This window comes from Dromaius novaehollandiae, chromosome 12, assembly GCF_036370855.1.
Source record: "Dromaius novaehollandiae isolate bDroNov1 chromosome 12, bDroNov1.hap1, whole genome shotgun sequence".
NCBI lineage: Eukaryota > Metazoa > Chordata > Aves > Casuariiformes > Dromaiidae > Dromaius > Dromaius novaehollandiae.
The window spans coordinates 21,279,275-21,301,009 of NC_088109.1; the positions used below are offsets into that span (position 1 = coordinate 21,279,275).

General features: G+C 42.3%; 1 long non-coding RNA gene across 1 annotated transcript in view; it reads left to right on the forward strand.

The window, feature by feature from the left end:
• The window catches only part of LOC135329595 (uncharacterized), a 91,395-nt gene that overhangs the window by 56,368 nt on the left and 13,292 nt on the right, over positions 1 to 21,735 (forward strand). The window lies entirely within an intron of this gene.

The following is a 21,735-nucleotide window of genomic DNA, read 5'->3' on the forward strand; positions in this document are numbered from 1 at the left end:
CTTTAATTCATTATCTACATTGTTGTTTAATGTGTAGGTATCATGTGCTCCAAAAATTTGACAGTTAGATTTATGACTAGATTGAGAGAAAAGGGCTTGGCTTTATAACAAATGGCAGATGAGTGATTTATAGCCATGCTAATAAGTATTTCTCAGCAATGCCCTGCCAGTGTGGCACAGTTAGCACGCAGGGCTCCAGACCTGACCAGGCAGGCATGTCAGAAGTTTGGTTTAATGGTTAAGTCATAAGATTTTGGGGGATATTTGGGGCCAGCCATTCCACTTGCTGGTACCCGTAGCTTTCAAGTGTCTCTAATAACATGTCTTCTATCCATCCCTTCGTGTTACATTGTCAGCTCTGTGGAACAGGAGTTATCTCTTACTATCTTTTTCCCTAGGCGTGATTCAGTGTGGCCAGGTTTCAGTCTACCAACGTGATCGGTGTGTAGCTCCTGATACGGGCAGGCATCTCCCTGGCGCTCGTGGAGTTTACTCTAGCAGTTCTTGTCCTTGATAGCCGACCTACAGTCAGGCATAGAGATGCTCACTTAAGGCTCACAGACACGCAGAGTCCTTCTGACCCCTCAGATTTCGGATACCGCTGTGGTCACCATCGTGACTAGCAATGGAGGTATTGTCTTGCTGTGCCTTTAATTTCCTGTTCATGAGTCTGGATTTCCAGTGCAATTCAGTTGCCGTTGTACTGAGATAAGCAATTTGTTTTATCTTAGCAAGAATGGTTCTCTTGGACTTGCCTCCTACTCATCCCAAGGGTGATGGCATATTCATATGACATCTGAAACAACGTATGCAAGATTACCTGACCACAATTTATCAGAGAAATGGATGAAAAATGCTTTAATTTAACTGATTAACATTCAATTAACATAGTTAATTAACATTGATTTTAACTTTTTCAGCCGAAGTGTAACACTTAACATTGACCTTAACTTTTGAAATCAAAGCTAGGTGCTAAGAACTGGAGAAAACCATGATTGATATTATGCATTATAATCTGGCTGTATGTGATCTGTAGTGGAGTTATGGAGCAATGTGCATTGTACCATATAAAAGTCTAATGATAGTTAATGTTAGCTAATTAAGATGAACACTGAATGGTATTACCCTGTCTCATATGGGTATTAACATCGTGTTAGAGTCTAACAAAATATTATTTTAGTTAAAACCACATATACTAACTCAGTCTAGATTTTCTCTACAAGAAATGAATTCTGAATCCGATTAAACTGCCTATTTCAAAACCATATGATGCTCCTGGATCTCAACACAGCAAAAATGAAAACAGCCTGTAGTCTAATAGGATAAATGGGTCTTCTTTATTAAGTAAAAATAAAGAGATAACTTTATACTTATGTTTAGGAATTCTAGGATCATGGAGCAGAGATCTCCAGTTTGCTATTGCAGGAAAATACATTATATTATTCTGCTTACAAGCTTAGTAAGCTCCATTTTCAGCTGATAAGGTTTTTCTTCTGCCTTTTCATATCCTCCCATCCTGAACTCCTCCTAATGAACGGTTAATCCAGAACTGCATTTCCGCAGTGGTATATAAAGGACATGATCAGCGTTGTACTGTAGTCAGCACGCTACTGTCTCGCCCCCAGAATATAATGGGGATGAACAGAGTGTTTCGTTTACTGTAGTCTTAGCTGTCTATAGCAACAAGAAGTTACTGTCCCTTGGAGTGGGCTGAAGCCACTGATCTGTACATTATATACCACAGAGGCAGATCAGAAAGCACTCTGAGGTCCAGCTTCACCTGGGTCGAAGAAGTTCCCGTACACACGAACATGCAGGACACACAGGTAGAGAGAGGACTTCTCTGCTTTCCCTACTTTCATGTATGTAGTCCAGGGCATCAAATGTTCAGTCTCAGACAAAAAGCAGTATCTAAAGAAAAGCAGAAATATGTGGAAATGTAAGTTTACATATATGCTTTAAGCAGATGAATATAAATGTGCTATTAAATTTTAGAAGGATTTAAAGAGACCATATTGTACCGTTAATCAACAGGCTGATACTTCTCACCATTGTACAACAGATGAGTTCTTTTAAGTGATCTGAAGGAAGAGCATGATGACTTTAACACAGGTCATGAGGGGCAGCTCTATAGAGAAAGGAATCGTATGAAACAAAGAAAGTCTTCATACATACTCTGCATGCATGGTCTTATTAGCAGATCCAAATGGTAGGTTGGTGCAGCAGTCACCATGGCAGTAAAATAAGGACCAAGCTTACCAAAGCAAACTTGTACTGTAAAAGCCTATGGAAAGGGAGGTTGAGGAGAAGACTGGAGTGGGAGTGAGAGCAGAATTCACACCGGCTGGAGTGAATGAGGAAGGAGGACAGCTGCCATTATCAGGTCAGATTGGATCTGTCAAGGAAGCTGAGGTCCATGGATGACAGGCAAAGCTTATTTCCTGCCCTTTTTCTTTCTGAGCCAAAGTCTCTACGTCTGATAACCTTTCTCCAATACCCTTCACTTCCATGGCTATTTCTTCTATGTTGGGGGAGAAAAGTGGCTTTTGCTTTCATAAGAAAGGAAGAGACGTTTCATCAATTTTGAGTGTGTTTGTGTTGAGAAGCTTCACAATGAGAAAAGGCAACTGATTCTCAAAGGTACAAGCATTACAATAATGTCCATGTTGAGTTTCTGTGAGTTCTTACCTCCTCGGACAATGCCTTGTTGTGATTTTTAAAAGGCACAGTAAAGTACAGGACCCAGGTGCTGTGCTATAGAAGATAATATTCTGAGGGTAGCGTCTGACCCCTCTGTGAGCTCCAAAGGCAATTGTGTTGGTAACTTTGCATTTGCCTGTGGGGCTCTCTCATAATTAGGCTATTCATGAGCTATGGGGGTTGCTTTCTACTTGTGAATGCCTTTTTTTCCCTTTGACTTATCTTTGATTCCTAGGAATTTATGCACTTTTATTCGCTTCAGAATACAGTAATGTACAAATTTCTTTTTAAGATCTGCAATATATGCATTCACCCCATGGGATACCTCCCTGAGCCCATATTTGTTTTTTGTGTGTAAATATGCACAGTGGCCTCACTGCTGTTCACACATGAGAAGGGATCACACTGAGGTGACTGATTATGAATCAAAATTAAAACCACCAATTGGCATTAAAGGTCACATCTTTATTAGAATTATTCATCCAAATACAATTAGCTGCACACCAATCTGTGGGGAGGAGGAATGCAGGGACTCTGTGAGTCTGACCTGATCCTGACCTAACTTACACCAACAATGTGTCATTATCTTGAATAGAGAGCTACTTCCAACTTAGCACAAAAATATAACTCATATTTCACAACCTCCCTTCTCCCCCTCCTCCCAAGTACAAGACAAAGGGAGGAAAGAAGATGTTAAGACTTTCTTCGTCTGGAAGAAATGGGCTATGTTTTCTTTTTTCTCTTTTTTTTTTACCCTATCTTGTTTTATAAGTGACTTGATTCCTTATGCACTGTTGGATGATGTTCCATCAGTACGCTTGCTGTGGACGGACTGCATTTCTGGAGCAGTCACTCAGTGTAGTAACAGGGTGATGCACTGAAGAGAGAAAAAGCAAGAAGACAAAAACACGCATAAGGATTTGAAAAGCAAGTGAACATCAACTTTTAAATGTAAGTGGAATGATCAAATACAGAGAAATTGGATAGGCCATTTCACTGAGGTTATGGAGTACAAAGAACTGATGAGCTGTTTAGTTCAGGACGAATGCAATACCAGCACTCTTTCACCTGCCTCGAAGTGTTCAACACTGGTTGCTCTCAGAGACAGTTTATGAGATTGTACAGACCCTAGCTCAGATTATTTATGTTGCAGAAGTAGATTTGTTGAAGTTTACATGGTCCAGGCTTATAAAAGAGTAAGGTTCGTAGGTAATATCGCATATTAGACCAACAGATATACTTATATAGGTTCTTCTCCAGATCTGAAGCGGAAGCAGCAAACACGAGTGTGCCCAAAAGCTGGTCCATTTTTTTTCCAAATATATCAGTTGATCTAATAAAAGACATTACCTCTCCCAGCAAACCTTTCCTTGAGAACATTTATGGTAGCTCTTATATTCCTATAACTGGGGATTTCAAGGCACTTTAAAAACATTACGTTAGATAGTATCACACCATCTTTATTTGAAGTTAATTATTATTTTTTATCATCTTTAAAATGTGAGGAAACAGAATTGAATAGACTTATCCAAGATAAAATAGGAAGTCTGGAGATGAAATCAATCCCAGTCCTTCTTAGCCACTGCCCTGTCATACGGAAGGGATAAGTCAAATGTCTCTCAAGAAGAGAGTTTTCCTTTTTGCTGCAGCAATTAAGAAGCAGAATGCGTTTAGCTTTGTTCAGGGACATGTGATGAATTTGAAAGTTTGTCCTCAACATGGTGAAGTTAAAGTAGCACAAAAATGGATGTATAGAACGGAGTGAAAGCTTTATGTGTTCCTGGTGTATAATTGCTCTTCATTTTTAGACGAAAATTATGGTGTTAATTTTAGAGGTTTAAAAAAAGACAGAAACTTTCATTATCATGCCTAATGGCCACGTATTATTCAGTGCTCTGCAGCCTTTCCAGGTGCTCTGTCATTCCTGACGTTTCAAGGCAAAAATGTGCGCTCTCTTCCAGAGAGACGCAGATACACATGTAAACACAAAATGCAATCTCTTCCCAACCTCTATTTATTGATGGAAGAAACAAAGGGAGGGAAAAGACTGTGTTTTGTCAGAAATAGTTGGGGGTGAGTTTTCAAGTTAGTTCATGAAAAAAATATTTGCGAGCCTATCATTTGTTAACTGGATCTGCGCAAATGGCTTATGAGCGTGGCTTTCAAACTGTTATTCCTTATTGTCTGCCTGAATTCATCTTTCTAACCACAGGGCTCTTAAGTAATGCAATTCCCAAAGCTAAATGCACATACTGTGTGTCTGCAGATCCTCATAATGAGAGTTGCTACCATGTGCAATACCATGTAAACACCTTTCTTCCTCTGGTTTCTAGAAAAATAAAAAAGAAGGAGATAAAGTTCCTATTGGTACATTGCAAATGCAAGGAATGTGTCAAAAGTCTCCCGAGAAGTCGGGTTTCCTTTATGCCACAGCAGTGAAGAAGCAAAATGTGTTTTCTTTCTTTCACTTTGTCAGAAGGCAGCGCTAAAGTCTGGGGGTCAGGACCGGTGTCAAATAAACAACTTTACTGTTTTGAATTTTTTAAAGGTTGAAGCTCCAGATAAAACAACTGCCGTTTGCACACAATATGCCCTGTGATCACATGACATGATTGATGATAAGTCAAAACAAATTTTGTTTATTCAGCTTTAAAGTGAATGTGGTGCTCAGATTTTTCTGCGGTTTTGAATGTTATTAGACAAACAAGGTGCACATATGGGATGTCGTAAAGGTAGAGGCCTGTTTCGCCAGCAACTTGTTTCCCTCGTGCGCTGCTGAGTCATCCGCAGAGGCGCCGGGGGCAGCGGGAGGGTGGCACGGCCGCTCCGCACCGCCGCTGGGGCAGGTTTAAGGCCTTCTCGACTGCCCCCCTCTCCCAGGGAGGGAGCGGGCAGGTTGGGCCGGGCTCAGGGCGGCCGGTGGGCGCCCACAGCCCCAATTCCCAACCCTGGAGGAGGAAACGGCGGGCGGTGGGCGAAACATTGGCCCTTTGGTCCCGGCGCTGCTGCAGGGAGCAGGGGTGTCACCGAACCCGCCGGCGGGGGGATTGCGTCGCGGGACTCCCCGGGGCCACCGCCCGGGTCAGGGCCAGAACCCCTGAGGCAGCACTTAAGCTGCTGCAGCCCTCTCCATCCCCACCTGCGGACTCCCCCGAGCATCCCTTCGGAGCGCTCGCGAGGACGGGCGGTGCGGGCGCGCGGGGCCGCGTCGGGCCCCCGTCCTCGTGCCGCGTAGTCCCTCCGCTGCGACGCGTGGAGGCACGCAAGGCAATTAATTTCCGTCTGCCTCGCCTCCTCCGGGGTGTCAAGCTGACCGCTGGAAGTCAGTGGGACACCTCCATGCGAGGAGATGTAAGCGCGGAGCCCGAGGAGAGGCAGAGACACGTTGCCATTGTGCATGTTTGCGTTTGTATTTGTCTTCATTTGTGTGCGAGGAGCGCAGGGAGGAGGTCGAAGCGTTCGGGATGGGAGGATTTTATGGTTCTACTGCTGAGCGAAAATAGCAGGTTGAAAGTATAAAGGGAACAAGCATTGAACAGCACAGTTATTTCCTTGTTGTCTAAGAAAGCGACAATCGTTTGTTTTCTTTAAAAATTGAACTTTCTTCTGATTATGCTTGAAAATGCAAGTAAGAAACTTACATTTTTCAAAGAGGAAATCCAAGATATTTTTTTCTATAGCAATAGAGTTCGACTGAAAGCAACAATTGTTTTCAATTTTTCTTACAGGAAATATCATACCAATTCATTGGGAAAATACAAATGAGGTCATTTTTTCGACAGACTCAGAGATTCCCTTGAGAAATCTCAGTAATTTCCTAACACCACTATCGTTTATCCTTGGCCTTTCTTAAACATATTTTTCAAGAATTCTGAGCGTAGCCTCTTCCACTGAAACTCTTTGTATCAGAATAAGACATTTGTTATAAACATTAGTGCACATAATTAGATTTTATGCTGAAATCTTATATAGGCAAACTTATATATAGTGGAATGTCATAAATAGCAAACTACTGAATGATTAATATTTTAAAATTAAATGTTTATTTGTAAAAAGAGTTAATGCTATTTAAAGAAAAAAAGTTGCTGGCTAATTTTATCCCACTTAGTGTATTGTAATTATATGATTACCTATAGAAACTTCAGAGTATGGGTTTTGAAAGATCAAAGTTAGTGAAAAGTCAGCATGTAATTAGTTTCTTGCTTTGGAGCATTAGGTAGAATTACTGCAAAGAGGCAAAACTATCATTTTAGAGAGACCCTTAGGAGATTTATAATGATGGTAGACAAATATATGCATACAATATCAGTTGGTGTGCTAAAATTTAATTTTAGTGAGGAAATGTGGTTGAAGGTGATCACAATACATGGGGATGTTCTTATTTTAATATTGGTGGATGTTATTATTAGAGAATCATATCAAAAGATATGTCACCAGGGAGAAAATATCATTTATAAATCACTAATGAGTAGCAAACAGTGTTTAGCTTGGAGGTATAAGACATCTTTTCACAATGTGCATTTATGATCAAACACAAAAGATCAAGTGGGGGAAAAAAGAACAGTAGATCTATATTTTATCTTTTAGTTCTCTGCAATATTTTTGATGGTTAAATGGGGTTATACAACGGACGCATTGAATTTCACCCTCCTTATAAAGGCAAAGAGAGCCTCTTCCCTTTTCTGTATAATAAAAAGCTCACATTTTGGCCCCCCAAATGTCGTCGCCCTTTAGGAAAATTCGTAATAAATAGCACCCACTTTTTAAGACAGCCTGTACTCAAATATAATATTACGAGGAGGGGAGGAAGCTCTGCAGTCAAAACATAGGGGCAGCTAAGGGCTGCGATTTTTAGGTGCTAAAGACTGTTGCTTCTTCAAGCACGAGCCGTTCTATGGAACTGTTCTGCTGTCAGATGTGTTGATTAAAGGCTGCCAAAACTGTTAATGTTTAAATGTCATGCTCTTATCATACGGTAACTTTCTACACAGCTCCATTATCCCCCTCCATGTCACAAAGAGAGAAGAAACGTCGTGTTGGGTCCACCCATGCGCACGTGGAAGTCCGGAGGATTTTTGCAGGAATTTCTGTGGGTCTGTGATTGGACCTGTTTCGTGAGGGAGATTTTTTAAGGCAGAGCCCTGATGGCAGCATATAACACATCAGAACTTCTTTTCCCACCCAGAACATTACACGAATGTGATTTTAGCATGGAACTGAAATATATAAAAGTACCTGGTGGCTAACCATTTAAGACCTAATGGAATAAATGAGGAGAGAGCTGAAGCAAATATGTGTAGGCGAGGGATTATCATGAGAGACAGCACAGGGATTAGAGCAGAAAAAGTAAAAGCCAATTGAGAGGCTGAGATGGGAGTCGGGAGGAAAATGGATGGAAAGGAAGCAAGGATTTGAGAATAGATATAGAGAGTAAGAAATAGCATAGTACCTTATAGACTGGAGAAAAAGGTAGTGGTGGCCAGTAGCAGCATTTAAAGGTGACTTTTTGTGGTTCTGTAATATATTATTCTTTGCATATCCTGAAGCAAAGAGGAAAGAGAACAGCTTTTGCTGATTTTGCTGATTGCAAAAATATAATACTAATCAATAGAGGAAGAAGTATCCATCCTAAATTACAGCAGATCCAAAGGTCAAAGGGAAGATGGACTTGTGTAAATAATTCAGAAACTCATTTTAGTGTCTATATTGTGAATGATTGTTTCCGTATTGCTACTGTATCTGCCCAGTACATCTGTAAGATATGACATAAGAATTATCATCAAGTCTACAGGGCATAAAAAGTTTATCTGTGGACAAAGCAGGGATCTTTAATGTTTTATTTTGTGTATGTTAATTTGATCAAAATGCCTTGCTCTTTATTCTGTCTTTCTCCTTTATTAATGTCTCTTTTCAAGCTGGAATACATTATCACTTGCTGCTGTCATATAACAGAATGAGTAAATATATATGAAGACTTCCAGAATTAAATTCCCATCTATAGTAGATCAGAGGGTGAAACATCTCACATATTTGCCTTGTCTTGTAAAACTAGATAGAAATTCTGCGTCTGACCTTTTGGTTTTGTTTTTATGGCTCTAAATTGGATTTGGAAAATATCCCTCATGTACCGTTTTCATAGTCACCTACACCTATTTCCAATATTTGTAGGGCAAACCAGCACACGGAGGATGCTCAGCTAGTGGCATCCAGCCTCAGCATGAAACAAAAGGATGCACACACACACCCACACATGCAGATCAGACTGAAGCGCCGTGAGTTTGCTATCACAGCGAGCGAGATTCTTAAACTAAGATTAACCTTGAAGCTCAAATGAGATAAAAACAAATAGAAATTTCTCCACAGGAATAAGAGCTTAATATAAAGGAAAGTATTTCATAACTCACATAACTTTAATTAAGAGAAAAGGCTGGCAGGATATATTCCATCTTCGCAACCATATGTTTAAATGTGTGTTCAGTGAGGTGCACAGAAGGTGTGCATGTCTCATTATTAACTAAGTAGATCTGTGTATACAACTTCCTTGAAGTGCTGACAATATCGCTCACACATTTGCATGATGCTCATCCTTTTGCCCATTATGTCTGCACTGTATGGAGTGATCTGAGCTGCGTCGGTACAAATTAAAGCAGCTTTGCACTGCAGCATGCCCAACCGGTTGGAGCAGCATTTCTGGGAAGAAAAGGGAAAAAAGGAGGGTAAGGGATAGAGGAGTGGATGAAGTGGAAGTTGAGAACTCCTTTGGGCGGGGAACCATCTCGGTGACCTTCTCGTTATAGTAAAGGAAGCAGCTGGGAGAGTTTGTAATAATCCAGTGCTTCCAGCCAAAGTAAGGCCACCTTCCCAAAAAGCACTGTGGTTTGGAGAGAGGCATAGGACTGTCTCAGGTTCCAGGTGCCCTTTGGAGCAGTGTGTTTAATATTTCCTTGTTTGGATTCTGCAGACAGGCCTGATGTTGGGAATTACAGTCTGCAGAAGACGTGGTAGAGAACACTGTTGATAAGTTTGCCGTGATTTTCTGCTGAGGAAATCTGCAAGGTTTCCTCAGTAGTGTTTCAAGTCACTGATTGAATACCCAGATTCAGGAAGGGGTAAGAAAGCTCTATGTACCACTGAAATTACTCTGAGCGCCAGGATCTTTATGTGCATCCCTTGGAGCCATAGTCCTTGATTTCTGAAGCAGTTAAGAGAAAATGTCTAATTTTGAATGGAGGTATCTGTACTCAAATGTTTTCATAAAGTGGCACAAAAATGTGGAAGTCTGGCTTAAAGCTGACCTCTCCTATTAAAACCAGTAAATCAGATTATGGAGAAGGGGATGGATGGAGGAAGCAGAAAGGACTGTTGAATGGCTGGTTTTTGCTGTGCTGTTTTACTGACCTTGGCAAAACTTGCAGGAACACAAAGTGCCATCAGGCAGACCGTGTGACGTCAGGGCACGTTGCCGTGAGGTCAGTGAGTCTGGGCATGTCTTCAGCCACCTCTCAGGCTGCTCATGTAACCAGCTGAGATTTCTCACTGTTAGAAATTAATGCAGAAGTAGGATTGTTCTTGCCTGTATATAATCTAACGTTGCCCCAGTAAATGGTATGATCCAAGTAAGGAACGTAATGGATGTATCTTTGTTGATCCAGAGACCATGCAAATAAAAAGATGAATAATTATATGTACTCTGTCAATTATCTGACTTCCAGATCAGCTGATAGTCTACATATGAATTCATAATGAATCCGTAATGAACCTTTGACCTCAGTCTGAATAAGTAGAAAAGCACTATGGCTAGACTGAAAATTTCTGAGGCCATAGAAAAACTGAAGAGGAAGGTGCTGCAGTGGTAATGAGATATGTCCACTAGAAACCATGAGTATTTTGTGAGTGGGATGGATTGGGGTATGATGTAAGCCTCTTGATAAGAATTACAAAGCCTTTTACGGAATACTGAAACAAATCACGGAAAACAGGATGACCACACAGTATTAAAAACAGCAGATGAATGCATTCAGACTCTGCATCAAAAATAAACTTCCAGTTACCCTTCCTTCTTTCCAAATAGGAAGTCGCCTTTCTTTTTAAGTATAAGATAACTGCTTCCCCAAGACCCAAAGAAAGGAGTTTTCCTTCTGTCTCAAAAGTTTTTCAAGAGAAAGGGGACCTTGAGGAGAGCTGCACAGTGGGAGCAGGGTGGGAATGGTCTCAAAAGCGCGAAGCCCAGCACACCGCATTGGAGCAGTCAGGCAGCCATGGAGAGGAGGGGGCTCCCCTGGCACAAAGCGTACCACCGGTTGTCCCGTCGGGCCCTAGCACCCTCATCAAAGCTAGCTGCTGGCAGACTGCTCACGTGGTAAGAGGGTTGCAAAAGAAGTAGAGGAAAGACATTTCTGGCACCTCAAACTTTCCCTCCAAGAGCTGGATGCGCATTGCTCCAAACAACCCTGTGGTTGAAATCTCTGCTTCTAATCCAGCTGGAGTTTCTTTTTTGCTCAAGTATCTTTCAGGCTAGGAAGGACTCATAGATGCTGTTTCTTTAAAAAGAATATCTTTTATATCTGGGTGGGTATTCCTTGTTTAAGCACAGATTTTCCCTGGAAAGGTTCATGAAGATGTTTCCCATTTTAAGTAAGACATCCTTTCACCAAATCCCTGACTGAGGGGTCATAAAAGGAGGAAAATGTCTGGAGTTCAACAATGCGTCTAACATATTTATACATTGCTACTATAACAGAAAGTACTCTAATCACAACAGCTACATTATGCTGTACCTAGTGTCATTTAGGACTTACTGTGAGATCTGGCATTCAGAGTCTGTCGCCAGTTTAGAGAAGTCTGGCTCAATCAGTGTCACTGCTGGCCAGAGTCGTCTGTGTAGGTTGCTGTCAATCCAGCTGTCTTTGTTTTAAAATGCTGGATTTTTTTTTTTCTGGAGAAACTACCACATCAACGTCAGGGCCTGATGCTCTGTCTTACTCAGACATAAGAGAGATTCACGCAGGCCGATCATCAGTGGTTTGGGTTATTTCCTCAGATGAAAGCAGCCCTTTCTAACAGTACTTCTGGAGGCTCCTGCAATGCTCAGCTGAGAACCTTTCTTCGCCGCGTTATCCCCACTGTGAGTCTGAGCAGAGCAGCTGACTGCTCATAGAGGACTCGCTCACCCTCCTTCTCTCTTTGCAATCAGCAACATTTGCCTACCAATAGACAAATTCCAGTTGTTTTTCTCTCTTTATGACAAAAGGCTGCGATTCTAGTGGCAACACTTGAGAAAAGTGGTAGGGAGGTGGGGAAAATCATTATCTAAAGCAGACTTTTAGAAAAGGCCAGGCCTCTTTGCTAAAGCTCCTTAGTACTTCTGCTACAGCTAGTGTCCCCTTCCCTTGCAGTGAAGCTTTGGGTGGCCCCAAACAGTGGCTGCAGTCTGTGTAACCTCCTGGATGGAGCACGTCTCCAAACCAGGGTGAGACCAGGCTACTCGTTAAGCTCTGCTGCCCCTTCCACGTTGGAATAACTGCACTAAGGGCTCTAGATAAGTCAGTACAACACAGCCTGGTGTAGCTGGCAACTTAAATTGGACATGGTAAAGCACGCTCTGCCCCATGCCTGGAGCTTTTCCCTTAGCTTGCATAAAAGAGGGAGAGCCTTCCAGTGGGCCATCTTCATGTGAGCCAGAGCCGAGGGCACAAAGAATCGCAGGCTTTTTTTCCGTTGAACTTGGTTATCCCACGATATCACGTGATGTTGGTCCTCTAAGGGACCACCAGTGATGTTTGCACAAGCCATGGGTCACAAAATAGCTGTCCTCAAAAGCAAAATCGAGAACGTCCTTTACAAATAGGAAAGAAGTGCCATTAGCATCATTTGCAAATCAGAAGTGTTACTGACCTTCAAGTCATATCAGTGAGGTGATTCAGACTCACTTCTGTATTCTCCTGTCTCACTTCTATTTCCTTACTATTACTATGGACACAGGAACCAGTTCAGACAAAATAAAACTTGCCCTTTGCCCACTGCTCAGGCCTAGCCCCAAGCAGTTCTTTCCTGCGTTGTGAAAGTCTGTCTCATTTTTATTTCCATGCTCCTCGGTGCTTCCTGGTCCGTTGAGAATGGGAACACAAGTGCCCCAGTACTGTGAGAAAAGCTATTCTTGACCCGAACCTGACCAGAAACAGGAAGTAATAGAAATCTCACAAAAAACCTTTTCTCCTGAGATCTTCAGCCAGGGGGTCATTTTCTGAACTCTCCCTTTCCCTGGTGTAACCACCGACTTTGTTTACACCAGTATAACGGAGCGTAGCCCTAATTATGGAGGTTCCCCTACAGCTTTGCACAAGGTTCGAGCTTGAATGTGTATCCAAACCAAATCTGCAGAGCTTTTGGGCTTCTCCCATCACTAATTACTTGTGTTTTTTGGATGTATACCAAGAAATTAGTTCATATTCATCCGTAATTTTCTCTTTTGTCTGACTGGTTTGAGGGCTGGATTTTAGGAAAGAGAATTACCTAGAATAATGCCATCTGTATTCCACATAAAGAGAATCCAACCGGAAGCAGCAATACAATGTTTTTCAAACTGTAAGATATGGTAATACATAATGACACGCTGCACAAACCGACACATGGTTTCCACGAATACCAGTGAGGTTTCTCTTCAAGGAAAAAGTAATGAAATGGAGCAGACCTCAATCCAACCACAGCAGTACCAACCTGAGCATCCACCAGGGACATAATCAGAAATCACATACACACTGCTGAGGAGCTATAATTAAACTAGATTTAATTTTAATGGAAATCCTTCCCAGAAAAAAAATAAACCAATGTTCCCCACCCCCACCACCTCTAATGTTGTTCCACTGTTCCAGGCGTTATGGAAATAGTTACAGGATTCATGTGTTTTGCAACCCCAAATGTTTTCAAAACAAATAGAACATCTAAAAAAATGAAATTAGTAAATCTTTTACATTCATACTCAAAAGCCGCTCATGCTGAGGTTGTGCGGGTTCATCAGCATCAGATGCTTCCTGCCGGCTGGTGCCTCCACCCAACACATGTTTTAAATAATAATCAAGTTCAGCCTTTGCAATTATATTTTCGTCTTAATGCTGTTGTATGGTAATGGTTCTTTTATCCTACTTTTATCTCTCAACTTTATGTCAGACAGTACTATTCCTATCTAGGGATGTGAAAACCTGATAACTTTAAGAGGATTAATACTGAGGAAATGTGCTTTATTAGTTTGGATTTGTTTTATTAGTGCCCTGCAGTTTGATTAGGACGAGGAAGCCAACAGGATATTGTTTGCCCAAGCAGAGAGAAAATAACACCAAGCAGAGAGTTAAATATATACCCATTAGTTGTTTGTTGGGTAGGTGCTCTCGCAAGCACACAGGCTCTTCCCTTGCCTGACTCAGCCCCTCTGCTTACAAAGGGCCCAAGCCTTACGAAATGTGAAACAGAAACCCAAAACAGGGTGTCCAGTGCAAACACATGTAGCTAAACTCTGCTGAGCACCACGTTATCCATGCTTTGGCCCCTCGGCTGAGTCCCTTTCTGCAGTGTGCTCACGTAGCTCTAGCAGCATTTAGAGAAGCACTCGACATCGAGCCGCTTATTCCGTGCCCGGCACGGAGCCGCTGCTGGGCTAACGCTGCTCCTGTGGATGGTGTTCCCCCAAATCCACTCCCTCTTTCCCGGTTTCCTCCATCTGCACACAACAGGCAGGTTGCTGAAGCGTGCTGCGGTCCGGCGCGATCCCTGTCCTTGCCTACCCAAGGAAGGAAGGGCTGGTGGGAGCATCACGGCTGAAGAGGGCTGGTACCCATCTGTGCTGTGCTTGACGTAACCTCCTGGCAGCAACACCTTGTAAAGTCCTTTTTTGCAGCAGTGGCAGACGTGTTGCACAGAAATCTCTGCATTACCTTCTTAGGATAAACGAGCTCAGGCCAAGTCAAGTACTGTTGTGTGTACTAGTCAAACTAACTAGGCTAAAATTAGGCTGGGTATTGTGCCACTGCACTGTGGTCCTGCGATGGCCCCGTATGTGTACTCGTAGGATGCCTAGAGCAGGAGGAAAAGTGCTCTGATGGACAGAGAGGGCTCAGGCAGGCTCCTGAGTACCTCCTGACAATGAGGCTGGCATCAGTAGGAGTAAGAAATGTAGTTAAATACACTCCTATATGTGATAGGTGCATGGAAAACCCATTTTTTAATTTTTGGCAGAAAGCAATTGGAATGCAACTGGGCAAGCTCCAGACCCATGCTCACTTTGCCAACTCTTGTAATAATGGGAAGCTAGTTACAGTAAACAGTGGTAAATAACACACTCATGAAATCCAGTGGGGAATAAATGATTTGTTCTTATACAGAAAAACAAAAAAGGAGACATTTCTTTATTTTTTAATGCTGTTGTGCTCCACCCACACTGTCTCCAGTATATTCCATAACAGTGTTGGCTCTTGAGAAAAATGCATATAATGACTGGACTCAGTCTTCTTGCACAGAAGCATGACTAGATAATAAGACAAAGATGCTGGCTTACGAAAAGATTCACATTCAACTGTTTCTGACACATTCATTCACCACTCACTTTCTCCATTTTTACATGTGGCAAGAGTTTGGCGACTGGATTTATTCCTGATTTGTGCTGGTGAGAATGAAAACAGAATGAGCACAATGCTATTTCTATCTGTGTGCCCAATATATAGTGCACTACTTACAAAATATTTATCTGCGCTTCCTCCCACCCACTACTTTGTTACATTCATCACTGCATGGGAGGAGAGGTAGAAGACACAGCAGATATATGAAGATTGGAAGGGATGTTTTCTTGAGAGAGTTGCTGTGAGTTATAATGAAGACTGTTTCTAACAAGACTTTCCAACATTTTTCTGGAAGTAAATAACAAGTTTACTTATACTATATCATTCCAATGTCCATAAAGGATTTGTTGCCATTTCCAGGATGAACTATTTTTGCAATTAGAAAGTTTTTACTTTGGCTCCCTGGCTGAAATTTAAACCCATCCTCTCATACCCCCAGTGGACAGGAAGAATAGTTTATTCCCTGTCTTTCTGCAATAGCCTGTTACATACTTGACATCTCCTTTTCTATCCTGACCTACCCAAATTCTCTCTTCTTTCCCTTTCCCTGTAAGTCATCTTCCCTTAAATTTTAAGCACTGGCAGTGGTCTCCATTGGATTCTTTCCAATTAGTCCTTACTTACTTGAGCACAATGCTGAAGATCAGAAAATAATACTCAAGCTGAGCTTCCCACATCCTAGGCTGGTTGTTCTTTTTCACAGCAGTGTGACTATTGCCTCACATCTGCCTTGTGATCTCCTCTGGGCCCTCCTGGAGTGTCCCACCTGGAGAACTCCCATCGAGTTAGTTGTTCCTTATCTTGCCTTTACACTGCTGACTATTCCTACCCCTCTGTACTGCTTTGCATGTACCTTACCAAGTTACAGCACATTTTATTTCTGTTCCTGTCCACTGCATGAGCATATCCAGCCCCAGCTTGGTTTTGTCTACAAGTCTAGCATGCTCTTTATCCTGTCACCCAATGGAATTAATGGGATTGCAGAAAGCTAGTGCATGACACATCGCCGCAGAACATCAGAATCCAAGTGCCATGAGTACGTTGTCCCGCTCAAGGCGGGACTAGTGGCTGGAGGCACGGGACCGTACGCAGGGATATGGAGCTGGTTTGGACAACAGTGAGACCAGCACGTCAGCCTTTCCTTGTGGCCGGACTTCTGTCTGAGTACAAAGTGGCAGTCACCAGGCTGAAATAACTTAAAGACAATGTGTAGGCTCTCAGAGCATAAGAAGAAGTTGCCCCTTCTGCTTCTTCTTCTACTTTCAGCCTGTTACAGCTGGGGTCTGATCTGAAAACATGTCCTTCCTGTGAGGTTCAGACCACAAAACTGACTGCCTGCCACATTCCCCTGTTGTTTTTTTCTTGGGTAGCTGTATAAATCTAGTTTATCACATCCACTCCTGTGCCAAACATGGTTAGCATTTAAGCAATCTATGAAGTCAGAAGCTTCCCATGGAGAGTTTTTCTTTGCTTCATCTGGAATCCACCAACCCATACAAGTGTACACAGCATGGTCCCTCAAAAGGTCCTCACTTGTCACCTCCAGGAAATTTTGCTACTTCATAGTTGAGCTCTTTCACATGGAAACATTCAGTGTCTGTGGAGAAGTGCAGGTCACGTTGCTGAGCTCCAGGAGCCCAGCTTTTCTGGGTTTCCCTTTAGCCAGAGAGGGAAAATGATGCTGAAGTATTTCCTCCCAGTGCCTCTCCTGGTCTCTTCCCAAAGAGTGCCCCAGACGGGAAGAAGCCTAGGAGATGGGGAGATGATACTGCTGTGGTGAGGAAGAATACTTCCCTTGCTGTAACAGGACACAATGACCCTTACTGGCACATGAGGTGAAATACTGGCCGGAGCTAAGGGAAAAGCTCTCACTGTCTGGGATTTCATCCAGGTCATGTAGATGGTGGATCAAAAGGAGCAGTCAGGGCTCTCTGTGCCTGATCATTCCCTTGGAGGAAGAGCAGAGGAGGGAGATGAGGGTGGCTGAACGCTGCCTGCAGAGACCAAGTGTCCACCCTGGTTGACCGTGGCTTCCCTCCTACTGCACCGGAGTTTCCCGGCCCTGCGGTGTGCTCTGGGCATGCCCCTGCCCCTCAGACCCCACGGGGATCATTTACTGGCCCCACAGGTAACTGATCCCCCGCTGTACACGGCACTGAAGATGGAACAAGAAATAAATAAATAATAAATAATTCAGAAATAATCTTTTCTCACATAAAAATCCATGTTCCTGGGGAAAAGTACACAAAACTAAGGCCAGAAATAATCTGTTCAATTCCAGCAAAAGCTCCGATTCCCCTGTTCTTTTGTGTAAGTCACAGACTCCCCTTTCTCCTCCCATAACAATCTCATGCATAATAAAAACAGGGCTTCCTCTGAAAATCTTTTGTTTTCCAAAAATACGAAGAGTTCCAGGGAGAGCCTCCAAGATCAATTTGCTATCTGATTCCAAACAGAGCTGAACAAAATCTCTGGTTTTCTCCACTGCCAAATATTTGTGGTGACATGCAGGATCTGCCCCTAATGTCAGCAGGAATATCAACAAAACATTTCCAGCATGTTTTCACAAATTTGCCATCAGTTCCCAGGCCATTTGGTGAAATTCTACAGACGTTGTGGAGTCACTTTGTTAAAACCTTCCACGTACAGTGTTAAAGAAAATAACATCCACTGACTTCCCACCACCTTTCTTATCTTCCTACAAACTTTTAAAATGCTATGGGATTCCTTCAAAATGTTGAAATAATCACTCTTGCTTTCATTATAAACAAAGAAAACTTACATTTGTCTCTTAAGCCAAATTCAGGAAAAATCAGATTCCCCTACGCAGTTGGAGAGGGAAAGACAAACAAATGTAATGAAGCCAGGCAGCTGAAACAAAAAAAAAAGCCCTGATTAATGGAGAAAAACAACTTGAATCATATTTTTTTCGAGCCCATTTCTATCAACAGCCTCAACACAAGGCAAAAGTGAAAGTGCAACCACTCCTCTTCGTTCCTCCCAGCAGCACCCGGCCTGCTCAGGGGTGGCAGAGCTGTCTTCAGGCCCTCTCCGCTCGGGCATGGGTGCCCCTCCTGCACGGGTGTCACCACCGCCTCCCATTAGCGTGTTTTCCAGAAAACGGCGGCTGCTGCCGTTGCGTTTCAGATGATGCTCACACCACTTGGTGCCCACCACGTGCTCACAGACCCCACGCTTTACAACCAGGTCCTTGAGGTAGATAGATGGACAATGCCCAGTATTTTGGGAAACCTCAGCTGACATTTCTGCTCCTTCCTACAAATGCAATGGCAGGAGCGCAGATGGCTGGGAAATTAGGCCCTGCAGTAAATTAGCTCCTGCCAAGGTGAGCGGTGGCTGAGCAGGGACACCCTGACACCGTCCCTCCTCTGGTAGCTCTACGTCTGGCCCCAGCGCTTGGGACTTGCCCTCCTCCTGCAAGAGCAGCCAAATCCCCAGCAAGTGCTCAGCTGCTTCCCCAAAAATGCCCGCTGGAAATGCCATTGTGGGTCCATAAGTGTGGAGGGGGAGTTGCAAGGTTTCTGGGGGCACAAGTGCTCCAGCAATAGACTCTTACAAATTTGAGTTTAAGGGACTTCAGTTTAAGGGACTATGTATGCATCAGGTTTACGGATCTCCTAATGATTTCAAACACCACTTACATTATTGTAGGAGCTGCTGAGTCCATAAGAGATAATGTAAACCTCTTCCTCGCCATAGTTCCTCTTGAGATATAGCTACGTGCTGCAGGCACGTGTTACCGTGACTGAATGCGTATAATAGGTATTTGTGCATGCAAATGGCCGGCTATATGTGAACAGGTAATTACTTGATTTGCATGCCCAGACATGGTAATTCAAATGCAGATTAGCTGTGCAGTTGTAGGTATATTTTGCATGTGCAGTTGCTTATTTATAAAAATGTGTGTTTTTGTGCAGCAGAAAGCACCTTTTACTCCCTCAAAATGAGACAGAAGTGTGCCTCAAGTGGCGCGTGCTTGCATCCGTTCAGGGGTGACCGTCATGTGTGGGGGTATATGGGTGAACCTCTCTGCCCAAGCTGAGGCTCAATTTTACTTGCAGAAAGCAGCAGCAGTGGGTTGCTCTCTGACATCCACCAGAATCGGTGCAGGTCTTTCTGATGGCTTAAATGGGCTTTGAATCAGGCCCAGGCGGAGCAAAGATTTTTCTTAAATTTTTTTTAATGGCGGAAGTGTCGTGCCCAAATATGTGAATGGATTAGCAGATAGATCTGCGTGTCTCTGTAAACTGGTGGTGATTATACAGCTGCACGTTCCTGGCTTTCAAATTCTTTCATCAAAACTTGTGAAATTATTTTGATGATACAGAACTCAATAAAATATTTACTTACAGGAACATTTTGCTCCTGCATTTGCAAACTTCAAAAGTACCACATGAACCATGATTATTATATTTCCAAAGTTAGTAATGATGTGTTTTTCTACAAGAGTATTGCAAATAATTACTTTTTTTCCTTTCTGATACAATTTCATTATTAGCATTGCTACTAGTGGTTCACCAATAAAGGCGAACATCACATTAGGATTCATGACAGTTTTCACATTGTATTATCAATATGTGGAAATAATTGTCTGCTCCGGGATTAAATTACATTATTGTGTATCTTTTTCATGCCTAATAAATAATGATGGATGGCTTTTATTTTCATCACCACCTGCAACCATTTAGTCACCCCTTGATTGTTGAAGATAAAATAATAAAAGGCAAGTGTTATGTTGCAAGTGAAAGAATGCAGTCAAAACAGTTGCATGTTTCGTGTTTCTGTCTACCTTTTTCTAGTCCCTACAGAGTAATGGATGGTGTTCTGGGAAGGCTGGCAACCTGCAAGCTGGCAAACAGTTCTCATAAATTCGGCAAGGGGGAAAAGTGGAAAATGGTTTTTTTTCCCTAGTAAAACAATAATTATTTCTTAGTGCTTGATTCATAATCTGAAAATTAGGTTTTTGTTCTGCTGTGCAAATCAGTTACATGCAATTAGAATGCAAAGCGGAGACGCATCTTGGTGTTTAGCCTTTTTTAAATAGAAATGAAAACAGCCTGCAATTTGTACCAAAGTTTAAAATGCATGCTCAGTAATTTTGAAATTCAAAGAAATAAAACCATGCATACTAAAAAGCCCACTCTAGCTCATTCCATTTTTTTTTAATTGCCAATTGTGAGGCTCAACAGTAAAAATAGATGTTGCACATTTTGGAAAACCGTAACGGTTAAGTTCTTTGCCAGCGTTTACGAATTTATGCACATGCGCATGGATACACACACACACACACAGGGTCACAGTTGCTGTCACTTTTTACATGATCTTTTCTTCTACTAGGTCAAGTGTAATCTTGAAATTGTTATAACTCCTACCTGTACACTCTGATCCAGAAACTCTTTAAGCTGAAAACAAATGCAGTTGACATTTTAAGTTAAAGCTTACATTAGCTATTGTCACAAGTCTTTAATCAAACTCACCCTCTTTGGATTTGGTGTATCGTTATCACACTGAGCAGTGCTTGGGCTGCTCTATGCGCAATGCCGTAGGAGCCTTTTAAAAATAGGACAGCAATATTTAGAATGGAAAGTTATCGCTGGGTAATTTCATTAACTGTGAGTGTATCAAAATGAGCTCAAGACGAAGTCGTCCTCTTTTCTAACAAAATAGTCAGTTCTGAGTCAAAGGTTTATTCTTTGTGTGCAGTTTCACATGCTTGGCTCTATTATCTTTAAATCACAAGATGACAAGCTTCTCAGGCATACCAGAGAGTCAACCAAAATCCAACAGTAATAGATAATCCTATCAAATGTCAAGTTACTGAGGAGAAGCGGTTTGAAAAATAGGCCAGCAGTCCATTACTTGATTTACCTTGAGAGGATGTTAACATTTCTGTAGTCTGCCTTCAACAAAGTATACTTTTTCTGTATTGCAAAATTGTTTAAAAGCATCTGTTTGAGAACTGTTAGAAATATTTCTGCTGTTTGTGCAATGTTTAAAAATATAGTTTGAATTCTCTCATATTAGCAGAAAGTGCTGTATAAAACAAATATTTTTTCTTCAGGGAAAAATCATGGTGTTTTCTGTAGCCCTCCTCCCCTGAGCACACAAGGACCAACAAAAGCATGCATTTACTAGTCCAAATTTATAGTGCAAATTATAAGTGAATTTTACTAATAGTTGATGAGTGGAATATCTTGAGATGTCCCCTCTCTGGACTTATGAAAATGCCCCGACCATAGGAAATTACCCTCAGAAATCATAGGCAGGGACCCGAAGGGCCGTGCTAAGTGCTGATGTGCTCAAAGCATTCTTGTGGCCCTGGGCCATCCAGCTTGGACACATCGGGCCTCCCTCGCAGCACCGTCCAGGGCATTAACACTTATATAATGACACTGTGCTCTGAGTC